The sequence below is a fragment of the Filicampus tigris genome, chromosome 10 (assembly GCF_054856515.1).
Source record: "Filicampus tigris isolate MCC_2025a chromosome 10, RoL_Ftig_1.0, whole genome shotgun sequence".
Classification (NCBI taxonomy): domain Eukaryota; kingdom Metazoa; phylum Chordata; class Actinopteri; order Syngnathiformes; family Syngnathidae; genus Filicampus; species Filicampus tigris.
Genome location: NC_141226.1, coordinates 2161071 through 2181158, shown reverse-complemented (window position 1 = coordinate 2181158; position 20088 = coordinate 2161071). Strand labels below are relative to the sequence as shown.

The window sequence follows — 20088 nt, the reverse complement described above, 5'->3', positions numbered from 1 at the left end:
TAAAAGACTGGATCTTATGTCATCGATTTTACTTCTGAAGTGGTCTGCAAAGTCCTCACAGAGAGCATCTGTTGGTCTCTGTGGGGACTTATTAAAATCAGAACTAGTTAAAAGTTCAAAGGTGGAGAAGAGAACCCTGGGGTTGTTTTTATTGACTGTAATGAGGTTTGAGAAATAGGAAGATCTTGCCAGTTTTACTGTTTTATTGTAGGATTTCAGTTGTTCGCATAAAATTTCATAGTGTACTGTAAGTTTACTTTTTCTCCACCTCCTCTCTGCACTCCTGCATTTTCTCTTTGATATTTTGATAGCATTGTTTCTCCACGGGGGTACAGTCTTTGTTTTTGTTGTTTTCATTAAAAGTGGAGCTACTGAATCTAATGATGATTTAAAATGTAGGTTAAAATTGTCAACAATAAGATCACAGGGTGCAGGTAAAATGTCAGCAGGAGTGCTTTTTAAGATCTCGATAAAATTTGCAGCCACCTCAGAAGATAGGTAGCGTTTCTTCACTGTTCTGACCGGGACTGCTAGATGGTTAAAACTGGCGATGTTAAAATAGACACAGTAGTGGTCTGACACTGCCAAGTCAACAACAGAGGACACACCAGCAGACAAGCCATAGGTTATAACCAAATCCAGGGTGTGTCCTCTGTTGTGAGTTGGCTGCAAGACGTGCTGTTTAAAATCCAAGCAGTTTAAAAGGTTTGAAAAATCCTGGATAGTGGGTCCGAGATGTTGTCCATGTGTATATTAAAATCGCCAGTTATTAATATCCTGTTATAACTGGAATATAAAATGGATAAGAATTCTGAAAATTCTGTAATAAAAGAAGTGGAATGATGGGGAGGTCTATAGACGGTAATGCAGAGAATAGGGGGACTGCTAAAAACAAAGGCATGGTGTTCAAACGATAAATAGCTGCTAAAAATGATCTCCTTTGATAAAAGAGTATTAATAAAAATTGATGCAGTCCCGCCTCCTCTTTTGCCATCCCTTGTAGAAAATAAAAAGTTAAAATTCGGTGGGCAAGCCTCGTTGAGAGCAACTGGAGCATCTGTACCAAGCCATGTCTCAGACAAAAGTATACCATGTAAATTATTGTCTAAAATCAGGTTGTTTATGATAAAAGTTTTGTTTAAAAGGGAGCGCACGTTCAGCACGGCCAGATTAATTATTGTGCTGGACGTGCGCTCATGGTGGTACGAATGAGCAGTATTAACATATACTAGATTACCACTGTTAAAACCACGTTGTTTGTGTGTGCAAGGGAAGTGTCTGCCGGTGATGGTTTCAATGGGAAAGTTGTCCGATAGTGGTAATGATAATGAGGGCCTGCAGGGGGAGCTAGTGAGGGTGGTGGTGCTGTGAGCAGCTGGTATTGGCCTGTAAGTGATGGTAGTGACATTGTCATTGCAGCGTTTATGAGTAGAAGAAGAAATATGATTGGTAAACAAGAGTCAGCTGGGAGTGGAATTGGTTACGACATGGTGGATGTTAGCGGCTAAAATCTTGCTACCAAGAGAGTTGGGATGAACACCATCCGGCTGGTAAAAAGACGGGCGATTCCAGAATAGGTTAAAATTGTCAATAAAAGCAAAGTCAAGGTGGCCACAAGTGCGTAGGAGCCACGTGTTCAAGCTTAAAAGGCGGCTGAAGCGCTCGGCTCCGCGAGACAATGCCGGCAAAATGCCACTCACACAGACCGACAGACCGCAGGTTTTTAACAAGGCAAAGAGGGCGTGAAAGTCTCTCTTCGTCTGCTCAGACTGTCGGCGTATTGTCTCGTTTGTCCCAACGTGAACGATGAGCCGGGTAATGGATGATGGCAGAGAGTCAAGAACACCCGGCAGGATGTTAACTATGTCCATGACTTTCGCTCCGGGAAAACAGCGGGTGACGCAGCCGGGATAGTGAGTACGTCTAATGGTGCTGTCGCCAATTATAACGGTGGTCGGTGGGTGACGTGAGGAGGGAACGCCAAGGGACTCACCACTGGCGGCAGATTCACGACCCCACTGTCCAGGATGGCTCCGCCGAGGCCGAGTGAAGACGGTGGATGACACCGATGAGTGTCGCCGATGATGCTGGTGATGACGACCACCCTTGTACCGGGACACCGCGTCCCGGAGCAGCCCGACGCGTGAGTGGACGGCCGTGTCACCGGCGGACCCGCCTAACATGGGGTTCCCGGCCGAGGTCGTCGCCGTGGGTGGCGGGGAATCCGAGGGAGCCCCTGGGAGCACAGCCCCAGCGTCGGACGCAGCAGTCGGTGTCTCCGACTGCTGTAGTGCAGTGATGGGAACAGGAGACTCACTCGCCAGGGCGGCGAACCGATTCCCCAGGACCAGTTGGGGGCGGTGGGGTGGCTCCCCGGCCCTCCGGCCGCGGGACACCACCTTGACCCAGGTGTCACTCTGCAGCGGTGTCGAGCAGGATGGCCCCGGGTAGGCAATTGGATCCCACCTCGCCGTGTCCGAGAGGCCAGCCGCCTCAGCCGTCATTGTCGCCGACAGGATTTCACGAGCGCGCGTCCTCATGACCACCGCGGAGAGTTCGGGGAAACGGGTCGCGAAGCAAGAGATGACCGATTCCTTCTCATGGAGCTCCTCTGAGAGACGACGAATATCCCTTCTTAGGTCAGAGATTGTTTTATTTGCCTTCCCCAGCAGGCCATTGTGTTCGTCGCTGTCGTCTGAAGGCATTTTAATACACTAGCTCCAAGCTAGCCCCAAGCTAGCCCGTTTCCGTCTCAAGCTAGCTGTATGCTAGTCCGCGAGATCAAGCAACCCAGAGATTAACAAAAATTTAAATAAATAAATAATAATAAAAAATAAGATAAAAATAGTCTCCAAAAATTAAAAAGAGTAAAAACGCAATGCGCAGGTGAGGTAGATTCGAAGGCGAAAGTGCAGAAGTGCAATCGATACCATCCACGTCCAAACTCTGACGTCACTTTCCTGATTGCACAGGTGTGCGTGCCTTAGGCTGCCCACAGTTAGCGGCCATAGTGTTTAACTCTGGAGTTGCCCAGGGTGAGAGGCGCCGAGCAGGTGTGGTGCATACTTATTGCCCCCCGGCTTGGCGCCTGTACATTGGGGTTTACCCCGGTGGACTAGAGGGTAGCCTCCCTCTGCCTGAGGGTGGGGGGACGGGTCCTGACTGTTGTTTGTGCTTATGCACCAAACAGCAGTGCAGAGTACCCACCCTTTTTGGAGTCCTTGGAGGGTGTGCTGGAGGGCGCTCCACCTGGGGAATCCATCGTTCTGCTGGGGGACTTCAATGCTCAAGTGGGCAATGACAGTGTGATTGGGAGGAACGGCCTACCCGATCTGAACCCAAGCGGTGTTCGGTTACTGGACTTCTGTGCCGATCACGGATTGTCCATAACGAACACCATGTTCAAACATAAGGGTGTCCATATGTGCACTTGGCACCAGGATACCCTAGGCCGCAGTTCGATGATCGAATTTGTAGTCGTATCATCGAACTTGCGGCCGCATGTTTTGGACACTCGGGTGAAGAGAGGGGCGGAGCTGTCAACTGATCACCATCTGGTGGTGAGTTGGCTCCGATGGTGGGGGAAGATGCCGGTCTGACCTGGCAGACCCAAACGTATTGTGAGGGTTTGCTGGGAATGTCTGGCAGAATCCCCTGTCAGAAGGAGTTTCAACTCCCACCTCCGGCAGAACTTTTCCCACGTCCCGGGAGAGGCGGGGGACATCGAGTCCGAGTGGACCATGTTTCGTGCCTCCATTGTTGAGGCGGCCGATCGGAGCTGTGGCCGCAAGGTGGTCGGTGCCTGTCGTGGCGGCAATCCCCGAACCCGCTGGTGGACACCAGCGGTAAGGGATGCTGTCCAGCTGAAGAAGGAGTCCTATCGGGCCTTTTTGGCCTGCGGGACCCTGGAGGCAGCTGACAGGTACCGGCTGGCCAAGCGGAATGCAGCTCTGGCGGTTGCTGAGGCAAAAACTCAGGTGTGGGAGGAGTTCAGGGAGGCCATGGAAAATGACTTCCGGACGGCTTCGAGGAAATTCTGGTCCACCATCCAACGTCTCAGGAGAGGGAAGCAGTGCACCATTAACACTGTTTATAGTGGAGATGGGGTGCTGCTGAGCTCAACTCGGGACGTTGTGGGTCGGTCGGGAGAGCACTTCGAAGACCTCCTCAATCCCACCGACACACCTTCCACTGAGGAAGCAGAGCCTGGAGACTCTGAGGTGGGCTCTCCTATCTCTGGGGTTGAAGTAACCGGGGTAGTCAAAAAGCTCCTCGGTGGCAAAGCTCTGGGTGTGGATGAGATCCGCCCGGAGTTCATAAAGGCTCTGGATGTTGAGAGGCTGTCATGGTTGACACGTCTCTACAACATTGCATGGACATCGGGGACAGTGCCTCTGGATTGGGAGACCGGGGTGGTGGTCCCACTTTTTAAGAAGAGGGACCGGAGGGTGTGCTCCAATTACAGAGAGATCACACTCCTCAGCCTCCCCAGCAAGGTCTATTCAGGGGTGCTGGAGAGGAGGGTCCGCCGGAAGGTCGAATCTCGGATTCAGGAGGAACAATGGGGTTTTCGTCCCGGCCGTGGAACAGTGGACCAGCTCTACACCCTCAGCCGGGTCCTCGAGGGTGCATGGGAGTTCGCCCAACCAGTCTACATGTGTTTTGTGGACTTGGAGAAGGCGTTCGACCGTGTCCCTCGGGGAGTTCTGTGGGGGGTGCTTCAGGAGTACGGGGTACCGAGCCCTCTGATAAGGGCTGTCCGGTCCCTGTACCACCGATGTCAGAGTTTGGTCCGAGTAAGTCGAATTTGTTTCCAGTGAGGGTTGGATTCCGCCAAGGCTGCCCTTTATCACTGATTCTGTTCATAACTTTTATGGACAGAATTTCTAGGCGCAGCCGAGGTGTCAAGGGGGTCCGGTTTGGTGGCCTCAGTATTGCATCCCTGCTTTTTGTAGATGATGTGGTACTGTTGGCTTCTTCAAGCCGCGATCTCCAATTCTCGCTGGAGCGGTTCGCAACCGAGTGTGAAACAGTTGTAATGAAGATCAGCAAAATCTGAGACCATGGTCCTCAGTCGGAAAAGGGTGGCGTGCCCTCGCCGGGTCGGGGATGGGATTCTGCCCCAAGTGGAGGAGTTCAATAATCCTGGGGTCTTGTTCATGAGTGAGGGTAAGATGGAACGGGAGATCGACAGGCGGATCGGTGCAGCGTCTGCTGTGATGCGGACCCTTTATCGGTCTGACGTGGTGAAGAAGGAGCTCAGCCGAAAAGCGAAGCTCTCAATTTACCGGTCGATCTACGTTCCTACTCTCACCTATGGTCATGAGCTGTGGGTCATGACCGAAAGAACAAGATCTCGGATACAAGCGGCTGAAATGGGTTTCCTTCGCAGGGTGTCCGGGCTCTCCCTTAGAGATAGGGTGAGAAGTTTGGCCATCCGGGAGGGACTCAGAGTCGAGCCGCTGCTCCTCCGCGTTGAGAGGAGCCAGTTGAAGTGGCTCGGGCATTTGATAAGGATGCCCCCTGGACGCCTCCCTGGTGAGGTGTTCCGGGCATGTGCCACCGGCAGGAGACCCCGAGGACGACCCAGAACACGCTGGAGAGACTATGTCTCCCGGCTTGCCTGGGAACGCCTTGGGATCCTTCCGGAAGAGCTGGAAGATGTTGTTGGGGAGAGGGAAGTCTGGGCTTCCCTGCTGAAGCTGCTGCCTCCGCGACCCGACTTCGAATAAGCGGGAGATAATGGATGGATGGATGGATTATCCATCCACATACCTGTGTTAAATTTTACAAAAATTGTAATTTGCCCGTACATTTTTGGATTTAATCTTACACAGTATCTATATATAATCTTACACAGTGTTTATCGGGCAAAGGAGGGGCAGGGGGGTTCGTTGGAAGAACTTTGCTCGTGAAAGTCCGCTGAAGTTTGCAGTCGGAATCGCTAACGGACGCTCCGGATCAGAGCCGAAATGGGCAAGACGAGATCGGTCTAACAAAAATCAAGTTTTCAATTTTTTTTTTCCGTACAAAAATTGTTATACGGCGTACACAAGTACACCCGGAGAAAACCCACGCAGGCATGGGGAGAACATGCAAACTCCACACAGGTAGGCCAGAGCCAGGATTGAACCCATGACCTCTGAACTGTGAGGCAGACGTGCTAACCAGTCGACCACCGTGCCACTATTATTATTGTTATTATTATTATTATTATCATTATTATTAATGAACAACCCTAATGCGCAAGTTTTTCTATTTTGTGCTTTTTTAACAGGGAATGTTTTATGGTTCATAGAAAATTTAATTGTAACTTGCTCTCTGTTAAAACTTAACCCCCCCCCGAAAAAAAACCTAGTCTTATGCATTTGAGACCTATTGCTGGACCGAACCCGTACCGAACCGTGAACCCCATACCGAGGTACGTACCGAACCGTAACTTTTGTGAACCACTATATATATATCTATATATATACTCATGGTTCGGTTCGATATTTTTTTCGATATAAAAAAAAAACAATATATTGTTTTAAACTTCTAGTTTATTGAAATTACCAACATTTGCTTCAACTCAAAAGTACAAATTGTATTTATTTTTTTTAATCTGGTTTAGCAATACCTGCATCATTTTCAGATGTGTATATAGCAACATATTAAACAAAAACAGCACCATGAAAAAAATAAGAATATTGGACTAATACAAAATAAATTATCTGATGGAGAAATTACCCATCGTCTGTGGTGCATACTATGCAACAAGGTATAGTATATTTTACAAATAAATAGCTCCTTAAAAAATAAAAGTTAGATTGTACTTATCCTGTCAATTATATATTCAACATCAGCAACTTATTCAACAAAAACAAAGCCTTAAAATAAATCAATATTTGGTTATTGTTAAGTTGGAACCATATAAGATATATGTTTTTTTTTTGTTTTTTTTTGTGGGTTTTAGTGTGTTGCTGGTGTCAGGCGGAATGCTCATACATCCAAAAGGAGACGGGTTTTTGTGGCCCCAAATCCACCGCCATGCAGTCTCACTCCTCTTCTTCTTCTGTCTGGCTGTTGACCCCATCCAATTCCTTCTCCTTCCGTTGTCAGACATTGTAAGACTGTGTTTGGTTCCAGCTATATTCTGTATAGCAGAGCTGGGCATTTTACTAAAAATGATGCATCCGTTATTCATCAACCGTCTGCAGCGTGGGTACCCTTCCGTCGTCTGTCATTCGCTTTTTTTTCCAGGGGGAAAAAAATAGTACCCGTCTATAAGCCGGTCTGCCTCTAATTTTAAACGGGCTTCCGTCTGCGATTCTGACTAAACTTTAACTAGCACTATAATCCAATTAGTCGACTAATTGCAACTACTATCTAGTCTAGTAGTCGACGAGCAAAATAATCGTTTGTGGCAGCCCTAGTTAAGAATTGGACACAGACTGGCTTAGTGCTCAACATTAAGATATGTAAGTGAATTAACAACTTACTAAAAACACACTACCGGTACTTCATAATATGATGATAGAGTGATAGTGCTCTGTACAGAATGTTCGGGTTGAGGGGATCACACAGTGTATGCAGAAATTTGATGATATACTATAAACAGGTGGGGCTTGGGCTTTCTCTGTAGTATTTTATGGTCTGGTCAGAAAATACAGTTGCTCTCATTTATTTGTTTTTGTATGGGTGATTTTTCAGTTCCTTCTTTTATCTCTCAGTTGCTATGTGTCTGCATTTTATATCTCACTCTGCCAGATCATCCTACCCGCTAACTGGCTGCTAGGCAACAAAGCGGACTGAATTAGGTTTATTTTTGTATCCATGCACTCAGGCTAGAACTGTTGAAACAGGAAAATATCATAGTGGGTTTTGCATAGTGATGGGAATTTTGGTTCTCTTTCAAGAATTGGTTCTTTCAGCTCAGCTCCCCAGGTGGCTTCTCAATTTTTTTAGCGTCAATTAATGTATTACCTATTATATGTAAAATTAATCATTAATTAAAAATACATTATATTGAATGTATATTATTTACATTGATTATTAATTCACATACTAAAAAAGCAACAACAACAAAAAAACTAAAAGACCAACATAAAGGTAAATCAAAAAGTTGTACTGTCATATTTTTGTTTTGTTTAACTGTTCTAGGAGCAGCAACAGTTGTAGAAGAAAAAAGTAAGTTGTCAAAACTCTTTGATCTAAGCCTTGATTTATGGCTTTTTGGATTAAAGGTCATAGTCATAAATATTATATTTGATTTTAATAGTTTCCGTGACATTTGGAAGTGGTAAATTTAACTATCGCACATCCTGGGGTCATTATTTTATGTGAAGTAGTCAAAAGGTCAAAGTAGTATATGTCAGGTTATGTTTGAACATTATTTGATATATTGTATTGTATGTTTTAAGTGTTGTTTTATATTTTAATGGATATAATGTATCATCTTACCTTGGGAAGTGAGAAGAAGGGGGGGGGGGGGGGTTGAGTGCGCATCCATGGGGGGAATGCTGAGTGAGAAGGAGGAGGGGATGAAAGGTGGCTTCCTTTCACGCACACACATTGTCCAGAAGGGTGGGGGTATGTCTCAAAGAGTGGACGGTCAATGTTTTTTGTAGGATCATAAAAAAAGGTGACTCCAGGAATTTAAACGTTCAGGATTCTAAACAGGAAGGGTGAGAAGATGCATCCTTTCACGCACGCACCGGTGGTCTGCCCAAGGTAATTAAGCAACATGTGGTTTTTTTTCTGAAGAGGGATAAAAAAAACAGGCTCCAGGATTTGAACGTAAAATCGGCCAATGTGTTTTTGTGGGAGGCGCAATTGCACGGGAGGTTATCTTACTAAACATCAGTAGGTCATAAAAAAGCAGACACCTATAGGTGTTCGATGTCAACGCAATAGCTAAAAAGAAAAGACCAGTTAGCATTAGTAATTTGTAAAATGCAACTAGTTACATGCAAAAAGACGTACAATTTAAAAATTGAATGGACTTACTTGTAGGTGTTACAGTTCTAGGATATGAATACAGCACAAAAGTTGGCCTCCATATCGCAGCACAACTAGTGTTTGGTACAAACGTCCTAAAGCAAATGACAAAAGTTAGATCTTCACGTATCATGGGTAAAGAGCAAAGAAAGTACCGAGTACTAACAACCTCTACCTCTTCCGAGTTTCTGAAGATGATAAAACAGAGGTCATTGGAGCGAGACGCTATATTTACACTTAGTTGTATGTATTTATCAAGGTTCACATATATACGTTCTGTCCTTGTATTTGTTATTGATGCAATCACAGAGGAATCAAAGTGATTTACCCCTGCGGGAGTATTAACGATGACCTGGTGCTTTAACCCATTATGGACAGGAGCACAGACATTTTTTATTAATTATTTAATTCTCGGTCTCTTAACCAATGAAATGCATCAGAATAGACATGCGGCGATGTCGACAGAGGATATGCGGAATTTTTTTGAGCAGTAATGGCGGCGTAATTGATCGCGCGAGCTCTTAAATGAGTGATATAGACGATGTGATTTTGGACATTGAACCAGTCGAACGTGATATATGGTTAAGATATAGGTTTGTAGATAATGACAATATCGATGTCTTTGTAACAGAAAAGAGGATGGTAATTACCACCCGATATTCTTTAAATTAAACAGTGCTTCTCTTGCACTGACATTATTTTTACATCTTCGTTTGAAACAGTAAAGATGAATAAGCTCGAGTCCGTGTGAAACCCACATGTCTAAGTTCTCAAATTCTTTTGGAATTCTGTTTCTGTTGTCTGCTACAGACGCTGAGATATTGATTATTTTCTAGGTGTTGAATTTCTGGGAAAACTTCAGGTTTTCAAGGGTAATTCCAAAGACAACCGCCGGTTTTGGGGAGCTGTTGAGCCAGACGCTTTAGGCCTTATTGGGGTAAGATAAAACAGCACACAGTTTTTTGCTACACTCAGGTTAAATCAAGTATATATACAATTATCTGTATTTGGACTCATTAACCTTCGTGTCGTTGCATACTAGAATTTCTCTTAATATACTAAAATAGTTGGATAGATTGATGTTGACATCTTCAGACTAAATCATGGATGACAGCGGGAATAATCATTAATGACCAGTGTTGGGCAAGTTACTTCCAAAATGTGATATATTACTACAGTTACTTGCGTGAGGAAGTAATACCTTTTTTTTTACAATATTACTGTATTTGTAGAGTAATGCGTTACTCATGTTTAAGTTACTTTCTTTTTTAAATCGGTGATTAATTTATTTAATAATGATTTCAACGCATGTAAAATGCAATATTTGCTACCATACTCCCGCTGGTAAAGTTAAATTATGAGCATATTTAATATATGGTGCGGGCTACAATGTTAAATCTTTTGAGTCTATGGTGGGAGATCACTACCCTTGTGTAATGATAGCAGTTATATCATTAGACACTAGTCGGCAATATTGCCTTATGTGTGTTAAGTAACTACACGAACAAGAGTGTGTGTGCTGGTTAGAAGCAAATAGAGTCAGAAAAATAAAAAGTCAACAGCTTGCAGCATCACTGTTCCTGAGTAACTTCTTGAATAACAGAAGGCGGAACATTACATGGTACCAGGTCGCGGGTCAAGAAAAGGACTGACGAGATGGACTCCGTAAAGCCTCCAGAAGCGCTGAAAATGACTGGAAATGTGGACGCGAGTTGGCGGGCTTTCAAGCAACAATTCCAGCTCTACCTTGCCGCGGTAGGAGTCGGTAACGGAATGGACGAAAGAAAAATAGCCCTGTTGCTAACCATTGTCGGAGCGGAGGCCATCGAGGAATTCAATACATTTGTATATGATGATCCCGAAGACAAAGACAAGTTTGATAGGGTCCTACAGAAATTTGATGAGCACTGTCTTGCTAAGAAAAACGCAACTAATGAGAGACATGTGTTTCGTTCAAGACTCCAACAGCCCGATTAAAGCAAAGTCCTGTAACTTTGGCGATCTGAAAAACTCAATGATAAGGGATCAGATTGTGTTCAGGACGAATGAGAAGAAGTTAAGAGAGAGGTTGTTGAGGGAAGCGGACCTAACATTGGAAAGTGCAATAAAGACAAGCTAACGAGCTAGCAAAGCAACACGTGCTTACTTTCCAAGCAGCGCCATCTTATGAAGAAACCGAGTCCGTGAAGGCAGTGACAAAGAAAGGAAAACCACGATTCACGAGCAAGAAAAAGAACAAAAACACAGACAATGACCAAGCTCTGTTCAGCTGTAAAAAGTGTGGAGAAACGCATGAGCCGAAGCAGTGTCCTGCATTTGGGAGAACGTGTGCAAAGTGTAAAAAGCAAAATCACTATGCAAAAATGTGCCACACCAAGAAAAAGATACACTGTGCGGGAAGACACAGATGTCAGTGATGACTTAAGTGACACTTTTTTCATTCGAATGGTGTCATGTGAAGAAGACGGTGTGCAGCAACAAACTAAAGGTCACCGAGGGCGTGCTGTAAATGCAGTAAAAGAAGATAAATGGATTGCACCTTTGCTAGTCAATGGGTCACTAGTTACTTTTAAAATTGACACAGGAGCAAATCTAATTAACGAAAAAGACTTGAGTCCCTGATAGTGTAGTGGTACACACGCCTGAGTTGTGTGCGGGCAGCGTGGGATCGATTCCCGCTCAGTGACAGTGTCTATGCGACTGGCTGGCGACCAGTCCGGGGTGTGGTCTGCCTTCGCCCATTGACGGCTGGGATAGGCTCCAGCAACTCCCCGCGACCCTGTATAGGATAAGCGGTTTGGAAGATGACATGACATGACATGACATGAAAAAGACTTGAAATCACTTGAAGAGAAACCAAAAAGAGTCACAGACAAGGCCATGATATTGAAAACATACAACAATCAGCCAATAAAAACAAAGGGATGTTGTCAGCTAAAAGTGACAGCAAAGGGAAAACTACACAAATTAATGTTCACAATTGTGCCAAGTGGACTGGAGTCAAACCTAGGAGACAAGGCATCCGAAGAGCTTGAATTGGTGAAAAGAATTTACCAAATCAACAGCAATGATGTTAAAAAGGACAAAATGAATAACAAACTGTTACAAAGTGAATGTAGTAAGAGTATAGTGAACAAATACTCTTCTGTCTTCAAAGGACATGGTACGCTACCTTACACTTACAAAATACGGCTCAAGGAAGATGCCAAACCTGTAGTACATGCCCCGAGGAGAGTGCAAGCCCCTCTCAAAGTTGGATTAAAAAAGGAACTGAACAGAATGACACAGATGGGAGTCATAGAGAGAGTGGAAGAACCCACCGACTGGGTGAATTCCATCACGTGTGTTAAAAAGAGGAACTCCCCTGAGTTACGTGTCTGCCTAGACCCTAAAGACCAGAAAGCAGCAGGTACACCACCTTCAACACACCATTTGGGCGTTTCTGCTTTCTGAGGCTGCCATTTGGCATTAAGTCTGCACCTGAGCTCTTTCATAGAGCTATGGAGTCGATCATAGAAGGTCTGGAGGGAACACGTGTGTACATTGACGACTTAGTTGTTTGGGGAACCACAGAACAACAACACAATGAGAGACTTGAGAAGCTGCTACACAGAGTTAAAATGAATGGACTTAAACTTAAAGGAAAGAAATGTTTGTTTGGAGTTACAGAAATGACTCTTGGGAGACAAGCTCACAGCGGATGGAGTGGTGCCAGACAAAACCAAAGTGCCAGCAATTTTGGACATGCCAGCTCCAACTGAGAAAAAAGGACTTCTGCGAGCAATGGGGATGATAAAATTCCTGGATAAGTTTATTCCCAACCTCTCTTCAAAGACGGAGTCCCTAAGAGAGCTGCTCCATCAAAACATAGTATTTGAGTGGACGACAAAACATTAAAAAATTGAAAGAATTAAAGAGAACTGTGACAGCTGAACCAGTCCTTGCATTCTTTGATCCATCAAAACCAACCAAAATTTCCACTGATGCGTCAAAAGATGGGCTAGGTGCCGTACTGCTGCAAATGACTAAGGATGCATGGCAACTTGTAGCCTATGCATCAAGATCAATAACAGAGACTGAAAAACACGATGCTCAGATTGAAAAAAAGTCACCGGGTTTAGTGTTTGGATGTGGCAAATTTCACACATATATTTATGGACTACCCACGTTCCCAGCAGAGACTGATCATAAGGCCCTAATTTCAATTAGGAAGAAAAATCTCAATGACATGTCGCCCAGAATGATGCATGATGATATCATTGCAGCGCTATGATTTTGAGCTAATATACACGCCTGTAAAATACATAGTGCTTGCTGACGCGCAAGCGCCACACCCTAACAGTGACACCTCGGAATGCATCACGGCAGAGGAGGCTGAGGCTCACATCAACACGGTCACGGCCGCACTGCCTGCAACAGACGCTATGCTGGAACAAATTGTTAAAGAGACAGCAATGGACCCTGCATTGGACAAAGTGTCACAATGTATAAACAATGGCTGGTCAAAAGGAGTCTGCCCTCAGTTTTTCTCTATGAGAGCAGAGTTGTGCATGTGTAACGGTATCCTGCTGAGGAAGGACAGGATTATTATTCCACAATCCATGCACAATGACATGCTTCAACGTCCTCACGAAGGACACCTGGGAGTGGAGAAGTGTAAGAGAAGAGCACGAGAAGCCATCTACTGGCCAGGAATTAACAGAGACATTGAGGAAATGATTCAAAAATGCCAAGTCTGCCAAAAACATCAATACAGACAAGTCAAAGAGCCAATGCTGGTCGCCGACCTTCCTACAACTCCTTGGCAAAAGGTGGGCACAGATTTATTTCATTTGCATGGCAAAGACTTTCTTATTGTTATTGACTATTACTCTAACTATCCTGAGATTGCCCAACTCACCAGCACCACTGCACAGTCCATTATTGTGCACATGAAGGGGTTCTTTGCATGACATGGAATTCCACAGTGTGTTGTGAGCGACAACGGTCCCCAATTTGACTGTGGGGAGTTTAAAGGGTTTGCAAAGAAATACGGATTCAAGCACGTTACTTCAAGCCCTTTGTACCCACAGGCGAATGGCCAAGCAGAGAAGGGAGTGCAAATCGTCAAGAGACTGCTAAGGAAGCCAAAGATGATAAGTCTGACCCTTACCTTGCTTTACTGAGTTACAGAGCTGCACCTCTGGAGTGTGGAGCATCACCTGCTGAGTTACTCATGTGTCGTAAGCTTCGTACCGCACTTCCACAAATACCACAAGGATGTGACAACAACATGTGGATTGAAAAGAAAAGAAGGCTCAAACTCAAACAAAAAATGGGTTATGACAGAGCTACGAAACATCTGGATCCTCTTTCAGAAAAGGACACCGTAAGGATCAAGGGACCTGATTGTTGGGACAGAAAAGCAACTGTACTCAGCTAGGCCGGACCTAGATCTAACATTGTGGAACCGAGGATGGACAAAAAGTGAGGAGAAACAGGAGGAGTCTGCTGAAGGTTCTTGAGGACTGTGAGGAATCTTCTGATAAGGCTGAGCCTAAAAAACAGGAGGATACACCGAAGGAACACCGAACTCAACCACAGGCAACTTCTCAGATGACTGAACCTCTTAGAAGATCATCAAGAGTTAGAAGACCACCGGACAGACTGATAGAAAATGTATAATGTAATGTTGTTGTTGCTGAAATTGTTGCAGTGCAGCATTGTTATTTAAAAAAAAACAAACAAAAAAAAAGTTATAGATAGGTATTGTTCAAACTTTGGAAGGGAGATGTAATGATAGCAGTTATATCATTAGACACTAGTTGGCAGTATTGCCTTATGTGTGTTAAGTGACTACACGAACAAGAGTGTGTATACTGGTTAGAAGCAAATGGAGTCAGAAAAATAAAAAGACAACAGGTTGCAGCATCACTGTTCCTGAGTAACTTCTTGAATAACAGAAGGCGGAACATTACACCTTGATCAATATTTCTATCAATAAGATGTTTTTATCAAAAATATTGGAACTGATATTTTGTCCATGGTAATTGTAGTCAACGGTGTAAAAACAAAAATGGTATTGGAAAGAGTGTTTCCATAGGCACTCCGTTCAGCTTTGCTATGCAACATTCACTGAGTGAACTACTCTGAATGTGATTATTATAGCGAAATCCAGTAGTGTACCATCCCAAAATAACTCACGATGATTCTACACCTCCACGCATCCAAACATGTCTGTAAGATTTAGTTACAACATTAAACAATGTCTTGTAGAATATAATTACATAAAAATAATTACCTTAACCTATCTCAGATGCACTCCGTTCGCGTTCTTTTTTCAAAAAGAAGGTTGCATACAAACCTTCGCGGCGCCGGTAACCACGCCCCTATCTCTGTTTCCACACCCCTACAGTGTAAACAAATCAATCCAACATTTTAGTTTAGTCCCTTCGCGCATTCACACAACCTCAAATTCTATTCCGAATATTTTTTAAAGTTCATACAAACACGCTTTTCACAGTTTTTTCTCCAGCGTGCTTTAGACCCAGAGCATTCTCCCATCTCATCATCACACCAACCCTCTGCAGCAGAATCACAGGTATGCTTTTTAAATTATTTTGTAGATCGCTCACACAAACTATACATACAATTATTCAAGACTTTGTACCTGATTGAAAACTATGTCCCCGTTTCTCATTTTTCTCAACACTCTCTCCATGACCCCTCGCTGACCCCTCTCTGACCCTCCAGCATGTACATGTCCTAAACATGCCCGGACATATCCCTCATGAACCTAAACCAAGGTCATATTTTATGTTTAAAAAAAACTCGGGTGTCTGCTTTTTTATGACCTACTGATGTTTAGTAAGATTGCGCCTCCCATAAAAACACATTGGCCGATTTTACGTTCAAATCCTGGAGCCTGTTTTTTTGATCCCTCTACAGAAAAAAAATGCAGGTTGCTTAATTACCTTGGGCAGACCACCGGTGCGTGCGTGAAAGGATGCATCTTCTCACCCTTCCTGTTTAGAATCCTGAACGTTTAAATTCCTGGAGTCACCTTTTTTATGATCCTACAGAAAAAACATTGACCGTCCGCTCTTTGAGACTCCAATTGACATTCCAATGTTTCTTTTTTCCTGTAATTGAAGTAATGGGTGAACAGTACGCATACTGTATGCTTGTTTGTGGAGCTTGGCTGATATGTTGCAAGGTATGCACTCTGCCCTCTGACTTAACTTAAAATGTGTCTAAATTTAATATTGTTTTTTGACACTCATTTTTCACCTGAACTGTGGGTAGTCTAGCTACAGTATATAGCAATGCTCTCTTGCGCTCTTTTCTCTCTCGCTCAATATTGTGTGCTCACTGTGCCTGGAACTTCCCTCTTCCCACTCCTGCATGTGTGGACAGAAAGATGCCACCGCATTTTTTGACCAGTCACATGCATGTTCAACATAAAAAAGACCAGAAAAATTTACAATTCGGCTCCCAATCATGGGCAAGGTCCCATCTTTCACTAAACAGAGGCAGCTAATAGCGAGACATAACTAGTTTGCAAGGTTAAAAGTGTAATGGAGGCCTTGTATAGTTTCCCCTCCGCTTCCGGAGCGCGGCCTGGAACACCCTCAGTCTGTGTGTGGAGAAACAAATCGTGCAGGAGCAGTTTCGGTGCTGCTATATTCAATTGAATCTGGCAGCGCTATTCAATTGAAGTCAATGTAGATAGCACCGGCGGGCGCTTTTCCGTGTGGCGCGGCACGTATGATGAGTTTGGAGCAGTGGGATGTGAAGCGAAGCATCGAAAACCCGCCCATTCGTCCATTCGGCGCGGCTAAAAAAAATGTACTTTTTTCCCTCCTTGCATTGCGGCAGCCTATCAGCATCGGGGAGTACTGCGTCACACACGTCCTGTACACTCGGCGGGTCTTGTGGAGAGCGCAAAATGGAGTAAAAGATAATCGTTGTGGTTAGTGGACATCCGGAGCCATATGACCACTACCGGGACAAGAAAAAAAAGAGACCAGGCTTGGAGAAGTCGTGAACAAGGAACTTGTTATATCTGGTATGTTTTGACTTTCTTCCTTTTAATGTTTTTACAGCTAATGAAATTTACCAAGACAGCAATATTGTTTGCATTAGCCTTAGCACAGCGTCGGCCACTTGATTGCGATGTCGAAATTTATTTTGTTTTGCCAGTCGTCGTCTACAACCAAGCAAAGCCCCTCCCCTCGCCGATGTGTGCGAATGAAGCGGCTGCGGCATTCAGGTTTCAAATTTCCCGCGGTCAAGCGCTAGTACTCATTCTTCTTCTCTTTTTTTCTTCGTCTCATTCCACTTCTCATTCTTCCTTTTCTTCTCCACTCCGTGCAGACCTAATGTGTGCAGTGCATGGACGTAGGACATGTCACACTGTCAAACAAACAGAAATTCGGACATGCCAGACTTTCGTGGTGGTGGTTGTGAAGCGAATAAGATGCTAAATGACCATTCGTTGAGAATGTCACACTACACGGGCTACGATGCGTCAATACAACTCAAAATTGGCTACAAGACACTACATTTGACTGTGACACATCTGTCGGCACAAAATCTGGCTACATTCATGTAGTCTGACGGCATAAGAAACCTCCGGCGAAAAAACACATGAGCGAAGCGGTGCGTGTTTCTGTCAGTCGTCAGCAAAACGGGCGTCCATCTGTGACGAACTGAGAGGTCCGTCGGTACTTGACCCGGTTCGTGACGATTACACTGATAGATAAAAAGCCACTTCTGTGAGTGCTTATTCTGTCTTTTTTTTTAAGTTTCCCATCTATTGTCGATTGTCAGCAGAACAGTCGTCTGTCGGTGACAGACTGAACGACGATTCCTTCAGTTTGACGGAATGCCCACTTCTGTGTTAATTTCAGCATGCTTAATTGCAAGTTTGCAAGAAATAAGGTGACTCGTCGCTTGCAAACCTTCTACTATTTGGCATCAGTATGCTGATGACCGTCAGAGCTGCACAGTACACAACGCCCACAGAAGAAACCATGACAAACAACGAACCACTTGAAATTTCAGGGTTCGAAAGCGACACTGCTCGGCCTTGGCACCAAATCTGGCATGGAAAGAACACACAGAACCTGTCAACACGTTGGCAGCGGGCCAGTACCGCGGCTGCGGTGGTTGTTGTACAATCCAATCCAATACAATACAAAGTTATTTTTGCAAAGCATTCCACAACAATACAATACAATTGTATTTATATTGCGCATTTCACAACAGCTACAGACGTAACAAAGCACTTTACATACAACAACAAAATAGCCATAATACAACAAGTAAAATCAATAAATTACCACAAAACACTATATACAATAGACACCGGAAAACAGCCTAAAATGTGTCAGTCTCAGGTCGGATCAAAAGCCATAGAATAGAAATGTGTCTTCAAGCAGGTTTTAAAAATGGACAGAGAGGGCGCTTGCCTAACATCCATTGGAAGGTCATTCCAAAGGGAAGGACCAGTAACAGAAAAGGCTTGATACCCTCTGAGGCTTCGCTTCGTCCTCGGCACCTCGAGCAGTGCCTGGTCCGCAGACCTGAGGCTGCGGGAAGGTGCATAGGAGTGGAGGAGTTTGGAGAGTTATGCCGCCGCGAGGCCATTTAATGACTACAAAAAAAATAAAAGAATCTTAAATTGAAGCCTAAAATGCACTGGGAGGCAGTGAAAGGAAGCCAGAATTAGTGTTATGTGCTCCATCTTCCAAGCTCCAGTTAGGAGGCGGCAGCAGCATTTTGGACCAACTGGAGACATTTGCGAGAGTACTGGCAGACTCCAAAATAAAGTGCATTGCAGTAATCTAGCCGAGATGTAACAAAGGCATGGATGACTGTTTCTAATTGCTGATGAGAAAGGAAGGGCTTTACCTTATCCAGCTGTCTAAGATGAAAGAAGCTGGACCTTACAACGGCGCTAATTCGCTGGTCCAATTTAAGATCACTGTCCATTTTGAAACCCAAGTTTGAGACTGTTGGCTTTAGCTATGAAGCCAGGGGGCCCAGGTCAACAGGGTGGGATGTAGGATCCACTGGGACGAACACCATAACTTCTGTTTTCTTTTCGTTGAAATTTAAGAAATTTAGTGACATCCAGGCTTTGATGTGCGCTAGACAGGACAAAAGTGGTCTTAAGGAGAAGGCGTCTTTTTTGCTCAGTGGGCAATACATTTGACAGTCATCCGCATAGCAGTGGAAAGAAATACCGCGTTTTCGAAGGATGGAACCCAGGAGCAGCAAATACAAAGAGAACAGGAAGGGCCCCAAAATAGAACCCTGTGGAACACAATACGATAAAGGGGCAGAGCGGGACTCAGAGGAACCTAGGCTAACAGAAAAAGTTCTGCCAGCCAAATAGGATCCAAACCACTGTAGAGCACTTCCACTAATGGCCACTTGGTGTTGCGAGCAAGTCAAAAGAATAATGTGGTCTACTGCAGTGTTTTTCAAACTTTTTTGAGTCAAGGCACATTTATTTCATTGAGAAAGTCCCCCGTGGCACACCAGCAGCTGAAATTGTGAAAAAATAAAGATTTTAACAAGATAAGTGTTATATTGTTTATATAAGCATTTTTTAACATTGAAGAATGACGTTATATTATAACGTCTTGAATAAGAACTCAATAAACACAAAGAAAAATGTATTTTATAATGTTTCATATTGATACTTAGTGTGAAACATGGGCCTGTTTGGGTAAACATGCGTCACTAATTCGCTTGTCTCTAAACAAAGATAATTGGCTACCTGTTGCCTCCACCTGCTGGTATGAAAGAGTACTACAATGTAGGAAAGACATGATTACGCTGCCAGGCGCTAGACCACACAGGCACACAAATTAGATAATTTTCCACCGCACACCTGACAAAATCTTGCGGCACACAGTTTGAAGAACACTGGTCTACTGTATCGAATGCTGCAGTCACATCCAACAAAACAAGACATACATAGTCTTGTTGTATTTGGCACGATGGTAGATGACAGCGCAAAGCACAGGGATCGCACTGGCAACTTAGTGAAGATAGTGCCCTCAAACGACGTGAACGATGTGGCAAATATACAATGTTTACATTTAAAATTGTTGTTTA

General features: G+C 44.3%; 1 protein-coding gene across 4 annotated transcripts in view; it reads left to right on the top strand.

Annotated features, from left to right (window-relative positions):
- LOC147140374 (phospholipid phosphatase-related protein type 4-like) overlaps nucleotides 1-20088 on the top strand; it is a 192933-nt gene that overhangs the window by 17274 nt on the left and 155571 nt on the right. The window contains exon 2 of one of the 4 annotated variants that reach the window (XM_086042680.1): nucleotides 16837-17026. The exons of the other annotated variants lie outside the window; for them this stretch is intronic. The gene's annotated coding sequence lies outside the window, so the exon portion shown is untranslated. The remainder of the gene's footprint in view (nucleotides 1-16836; nucleotides 17027-20088) is intronic. 4 annotated transcript variants of the gene reach the window in all.